This window comes from Ictidomys tridecemlineatus, chromosome 4 (genome assembly GCF_052094955.1).
Source record: "Ictidomys tridecemlineatus isolate mIctTri1 chromosome 4, mIctTri1.hap1, whole genome shotgun sequence".
In the NCBI taxonomy this organism is placed as follows: Eukaryota; Metazoa; Chordata; class Mammalia; order Rodentia; family Sciuridae; genus Ictidomys; species Ictidomys tridecemlineatus.
In genome coordinates, this window is record NC_135480.1 from 4,966,748 (window position 1) to 4,972,677 (window position 5,930).

Consider the following 5,930-nt stretch of genomic DNA (forward strand, 5'->3'; position numbering starts at 1 on the left):
CTTCGAGGGGTTTGCAGCTGTCAGCCCTGTCACGCAGGCCCCGCAGCCCAGGGGGACACGGAAACAGGCTCTTGGGAAGGGCCTGAGAGCCAGCCAGATCCACGTTCGGGGGCCACCACGATGAGGGTGGTCTCCTGTGTCTCTGAGCTCATGTCATCCAGACGGGGATTTTCATGCAATTTGGGGTATTTACGCTCAATTTACAATTTCAGTTTGATAAACGAGCTCGTCAGAACCGCAGTGAGCCTCACAATGCAGAAGATCACAAAGTCTCTGCTGTGACAAGGGAACAAGCAGATACGTTTATGGTCTCCTGGTGGCGATAACTCATCTGCGGGGCTGGCTGTTGGCACCGCTGCCTGTTCCCCGAGAGACTTCAAAACCACCTTCGAATGTTCCCTTCCCAAGAAACGACGTGTGGCAACGGAGACATGTTTTCAGCAAGAAGAAAATGTCCAGAAAGAAAGCTCTTGAAGATAGAGGGGTGGGGGGTCCCCAGAGCAGGAGAAGGCGGTGAGCCGGGCTGCCCCGGGCTCTGAGGGCCAGGCCCCTAGGTCCAGGCAGCCCCGAGACCTCAGCACCTGAAGAACATGGCTTCGTGGCCTTATTCTGGAAGGCGGGGTGAGGGCAGGCTGGTGGACGAGGGAGTGGACCTCGCAGCGGGCAACAGGCCAGCGGCTGTCCAGGCCGCTCCCCCAGGCCCGTCAGCACCATGGTCAGGGGAGAAGGCCAGGGGTCAGCGTGGTCTGCAGGGCACTCATCACGGAAGGCAGCTCAGCCTCCTAACGCAGCGAGTTCAGAGCCTGGAGGCCACGCTGTCACCACAGTGGCAGGAAATGGCCGGTGCTGGAGGACCCGCCATGCTCCCGTCTGGACTGCAGGGGCAGCCAAGTGAGCGGGGGCCTGTGCACGCCGGCAATTGCCCAGCAGGTGGGAGCTGCTGGCACAAGCCCCCAGGGCCACAGCACGAGGACCCACTGGGCCACAGGCCACTGCCACCCTCTGGGGAGAAGTGTCCCTCTGGCTTGGCCTCCTTGCCACCTTTATCCATCCATAAAGAAGAAAGTGACATCAGGTCTCCTTTAATGAGCACTAGGTGATAGAGAGGACATTTTGTGTCGACAGAAGAGCTGCATCCTCACGGGATGTGTGACACCCTCGCTGCCTCAGAGGCTTGGAGGGTGGGATTTGTGTTCTGGGCAGTTTTAACCCTTTGGGGGTTTTGATTGATTGGCTGATTGATTTGTGATATTCTGAGAACTGAACCCAAGGCCTGGTACATTTTAGGCAAATATGCTACCACAGAGCTACAAACCCCTTTTTAAATTTTTATTTGAGACAGAGTTTCACTAATTATTGAGGCTGACCTCGGACTTGTGATCCTCCTGCCTCAGCCTCCTAAGTGGCTGCAATTACAGGCCTCCACCTCCGGGCCTGGCTTGTTTGCTATTGTTTTTAAATACCACTGAGAGACCTGGTCAGGCTTGGAGGCCAGTTTCCTGACTTACAGCTAGCATTCTGTTTCACACGAGGCCTCCCGCTGGCGCCTGGCGGGCTGTCATAGCAGGGCCCCAGCCGTGAAGAGTGGTTTTTCCAGTGTGCGTCTACCCAGAGGTGAGCCAGGGCGGTTGGTGCGCACACTGCCACAACTTCCAACTACCTGGAAACAGGTGCAGAGGTGTGTAAACGCCTCCTGATTTTTGTAAAACTCAACAACTTCAGAAAATAAATGGCTCACGACGGCCGGCCCCAGGCGACCTGTCTTAGGTGCGGTTCTCGGCTCCTCCGGTCAGCGTGGGTGGGTTTCCCTTTGTCCACCTTCCCCCAGGTGTGCCCTGGTCCACTGCTGGGACTCCTGTCTGTCTTCTCTTTCTGAGGCCCAGCCCGGCCCAGTCGGTGGGTCCTGGGGGAGGGAGGGCAGTGAGCCGTGTGAACCACCAGGCCGTCCCGGCGGCTCAGGAGCTGCTGGTGGGCACCTGCTTCCCAGGTGCCTGCTGAATCAGACTCCGCCCTGGACTGGAGTTCATCCCGCTGCAGAAACTTCCTGCCAGGTGGAGGGTTTGGTTTTGTTTTAAGAAACTACTTTTGGGTGACAAAGTGGGAATAGGTGGGAGGCTGGGGACTGTCACCAGTCTCTTACTGGACCTTGTTGCCCAGTGGTGGGGGCCTTAGGGGATGGACGGGGTGCTGCAGGGACCACTTGGGGGCGGCCTCTGGTCCTCGTGGAGCCCCAGGGAGGAAGTCCCAGGTGCAGCTGCGAGGCAGCCCCCCGAGGAGTTGGGGGCACAGACCCAGGCCCTGCGGCGGCTCTCAGCTGCCCCTCCTGAGGCTGCGGGACGCACTCTTCTCCTAGGGGGAGAAGCAGCTTGTTTTAATTTTGAGTGTTTTTAGTGTGAGCTCAAGAGCACTTGGGGAGCGACCTGACGCACACCCCAACGTGCTTGTGCAGAGGGAACGCTGTCCTTTATCTCTTCCGTTAACTGTTCCCCGGGCCAGCCGCACCCGATGACGCGTCTCGGTCCCCAGGCCTCTGCCTCTGAGGGTCGGCAGCCGAGTTCACCGACGAGCCCACGGCCGGCAGGTCTGCGGGGGAGGCCTGCGGTACTGTCGCGTGCAGAGTCACGGGAGCCACGTGCGAGTGGAACCCAAGGAAGAGCCCGAGAGGGGAGGCCCGAACCCCTCCTCCCAGGGGACAGGTACCGTCCACAGCCCAGCTGTGCTGGGGCAGTGGGACCGGTTGCCAAGAAACCAAAGACCGCCCTGGAGATGGGATGTGAGACAGCGGTGGACAGGCAGCCCCCGCCCTCCCGGCGCCCTCTCCAGTGGCCTCTGGCTGGACCAGCCTGAGCTTCTCCGTGGTGCTCTGCTCCGCACCAGTCACACCCAGAGAGAAGTCTCCCAGACTAGGTCACAGAAGCAGTGACGTCACCAGCTCTGCTTGCTCTGTCCCAGTGTCTGACCAGCATCCCAAGGAACTTGGCAGCTTCCTAAGGCAGCGTGACCTGCCCTAAGTCCCAGCACCCCGAGAGAAACCGTGTCCTTCATCCTTGGACATTCTGGCCCGGGCTTGCTCTCCTTGTCCTTAACTTGGCAGGTTTCTTGGGGCCGAAAGTGGGCATTTCAGGCACATGTGGCCTGTGCCCTCCTCTTCTCCAGGGACCACACGACACTTTAGGGGACCAGTGAGTGGTTTCAGGGGAGGTGAAGGGGCTGGGGCGACAGAGTTAGCTTGTAAAAGGCTCCCTTTGGGACTTGAATGAACCAGAGACAGGTGACGTCTTGTGACAAAGTCCATCCCCGTGTGGCTACAGTCCCCCTACAGTCCTCCCTCAGGGGGACGGAAGGTGGTCAGTCCTCCCCAGTGGGGTGGCCTTGCGCTCAGAAGGGACATCAGAGTCAAGCTGCTTCCAGTGTCTGCTGGTCTCCAAGGGCCTTTAAAACAACCGGGTGCCATCTTTTTGGGGTGACGCTCTGGGCTCCTTCACCTCTGGTTCTTGCTGTATGAACTCCCAACAGTGGAATTGTTGCTCAAAGACCATGAACATCTTGAAGACTCTCAACATCGTGGCTCAAGGTCTTCATCCAACCGTCCTGAGAGAAGCCTGCCCTGCTGCGGGCTGCCGCTGTCCCCTGAAGCCCAGCCCTGCAGAGCGCTCGGAGCCTCAGCCCCCGGGAACCCGGGACTTCCGACTTCTGATTCCAGCACCTTGCGTCACCACAGACGACCGGAGGTGCCCCACCGTGTCCTCAGAGCACTGTTGATGACACCCGAGAGGTGGCGTCACCCCTAGTGTCCATGGACAGGGTGTAGGCACAGGACGGAATATTATTCTGCCTTGACCAGGAAGGACGCTCTGACACCTGTGACCTGGAGGCGTCCTGAGGACATGGTGCTAAGTGAGAGAGTCACAGATCTTTCATGATTCCACCTAAACGAGGAGTCCCACAGGCAGACCCACAGAGGCAGACAGAGCGGCTGCCAGGAGCGGGAGGGAGAGTGGGAGTTAGGGATTCACGGGGAGCCCCGTTTTGGGGACGATGAGAGAGTTCTGGGAACGGCTGGTGGGTGCTGTTTGCACCGCACTGTGAGTGTACTCAGTGCACTTAAAAACGTAGAAAGCAATATATTTTATGTTATGTAGTTTGTTTTCCTATTTTGAAGTGCAAATAGCCAGAAAGAATGATTATCCAGAATATTATGATTCTTTAGAGTCCACAAAGAAAAATAATTTCCCCCCAAAAAATATCTTTTGATAAATTTCAAAATCCAGCTTCTAAATTCTCTTGTTTTCCAGGCGAGCTGGGAACACTGATGACAGGGACGGCGGGCTGCTCCGCGACGGGCGTGAGTAACGCCAGCGTCACCCGCAATGACCTCGGCAGGCTGCCGGGCCACTTAATATCAAAAATGCTTTCTGATTATTATACATATTTGTGCCTGTCAAGAGAAGCATGAGGGCATCGCGACCCTGTTGATGACATTATCCGGCTCTTTTGAGTCGCATTTCTAGGTCACTGTGATGGACGGGTTCCTAAATGAACAGTGCAGTTTAGATTTGAAAATCCCAGCGCAGATGCCTGCTTAGTGTCGCTGAGAGGCCGAGCGCGGGGGCCACCGCGTGGTTCCTGGGTCTTTGTCTTTTGGGGGGTTTTTCTTGAGGCTGGTGAGGTTTGATTTTATTTTTCAATGTCCCCTGTCCTTAAGGACGCGGGGACCATGTTGAGCTGGGGGGACACGGACGTGGACACGGGAAGGACCACCCCAAGCCTGGGTGACCTCCTGGTCCCATCTCCTCCTCCCTTCCAGTTGGGAGGGATCCATCTGAGGAGCCCAGAGTGATGGCAGTGGGCGTCCTTGAGCCACTCCGTCACCTTCCCAGGTCCCTGTGCCCAGCACCCAGCTGCTCCCTGCCCACATTTCTGCAGAGTGGTCTGGCTCAGGACCCCAGGGCCACACCTCCTTCTGCACAGCCCCCAGGACTCCCTCTCAGGACGGTCCTCCTGCCAGGCCCCTGGGCTCCTCGCTTCTTCTCCTGCCCAGACAGCCTCCCTTGCTACCCCTCAGGCCTTTCCGTCCCTCTCCACCTGTCCCTCCCGCCTGTCCCTCCCGCCTGTCCCTCTCCGCCTGTCCCTCCCGCCTGTCCCTCTCCGCCTGTCCCTCTCTACCTGTCCCTCTCCACTTGTCCCTCTCCGCCTGTCCCTCTCCACCTGTCCCTATCCACCTGTCCCTCTCCACCTGTCCTTCTCCACCTGTCCCTCTCCGCCTATCCCTCTCGCCTGTCCCTCTCCGCCTGTCCTTCTCCACCTGTCCCTCTCCGCCTATCCCTCTCCACCTGTCCTTCTCCACCTGTCCCTCTCCACCTGTCCTTCTCCACCTGTCCCTCTCCGCCTGTCCTTCTCCACCTGTCCCTCTCCACCTGTCCTTCTCCACCTGTCCCTCTCCGCCTGTCCCTCTCCACCTGTCCCTCTCCACCTGTCCCTCTCTGCCTGTCCCTCTCCACCTGTCCCTATCCACCTGTCCCTCCCGCCTGTCCCTCTCCGCCTGTCCCTCTCCACCTGTCCCTATCCACCTGTCCCTCTCCACCTGTCCTTCTCCACCTGTCCCTCTCCGCCTATCCCTCTCCACCTGTCCTTCTCCACCTGTCCCTCTCGCCTGTCCCTCTCCACCTGTCCCTCTCCACTTGTCCCTCTCTGCCTGTCCCTCCCGCCTGTCCCTCTCCACCTGTCCCTCCCGCCTGTCCCTCTCTGCCTGTCCCTCCAGCCTGTCCCTCTCTACCTGTCCCTCTCCACCTGTCCCTATCCACCTGTCCCTCTCCACCTGTCCCTCTCTGCCTGTCCCTCACCGCCTGTCCCTCTCCACCTGTCCCTTTCCACCTGTCCCTCTCCACCTGTCCCTCTCCGCCTGTCCCTCCCGCCTGTCCCTCTCCACC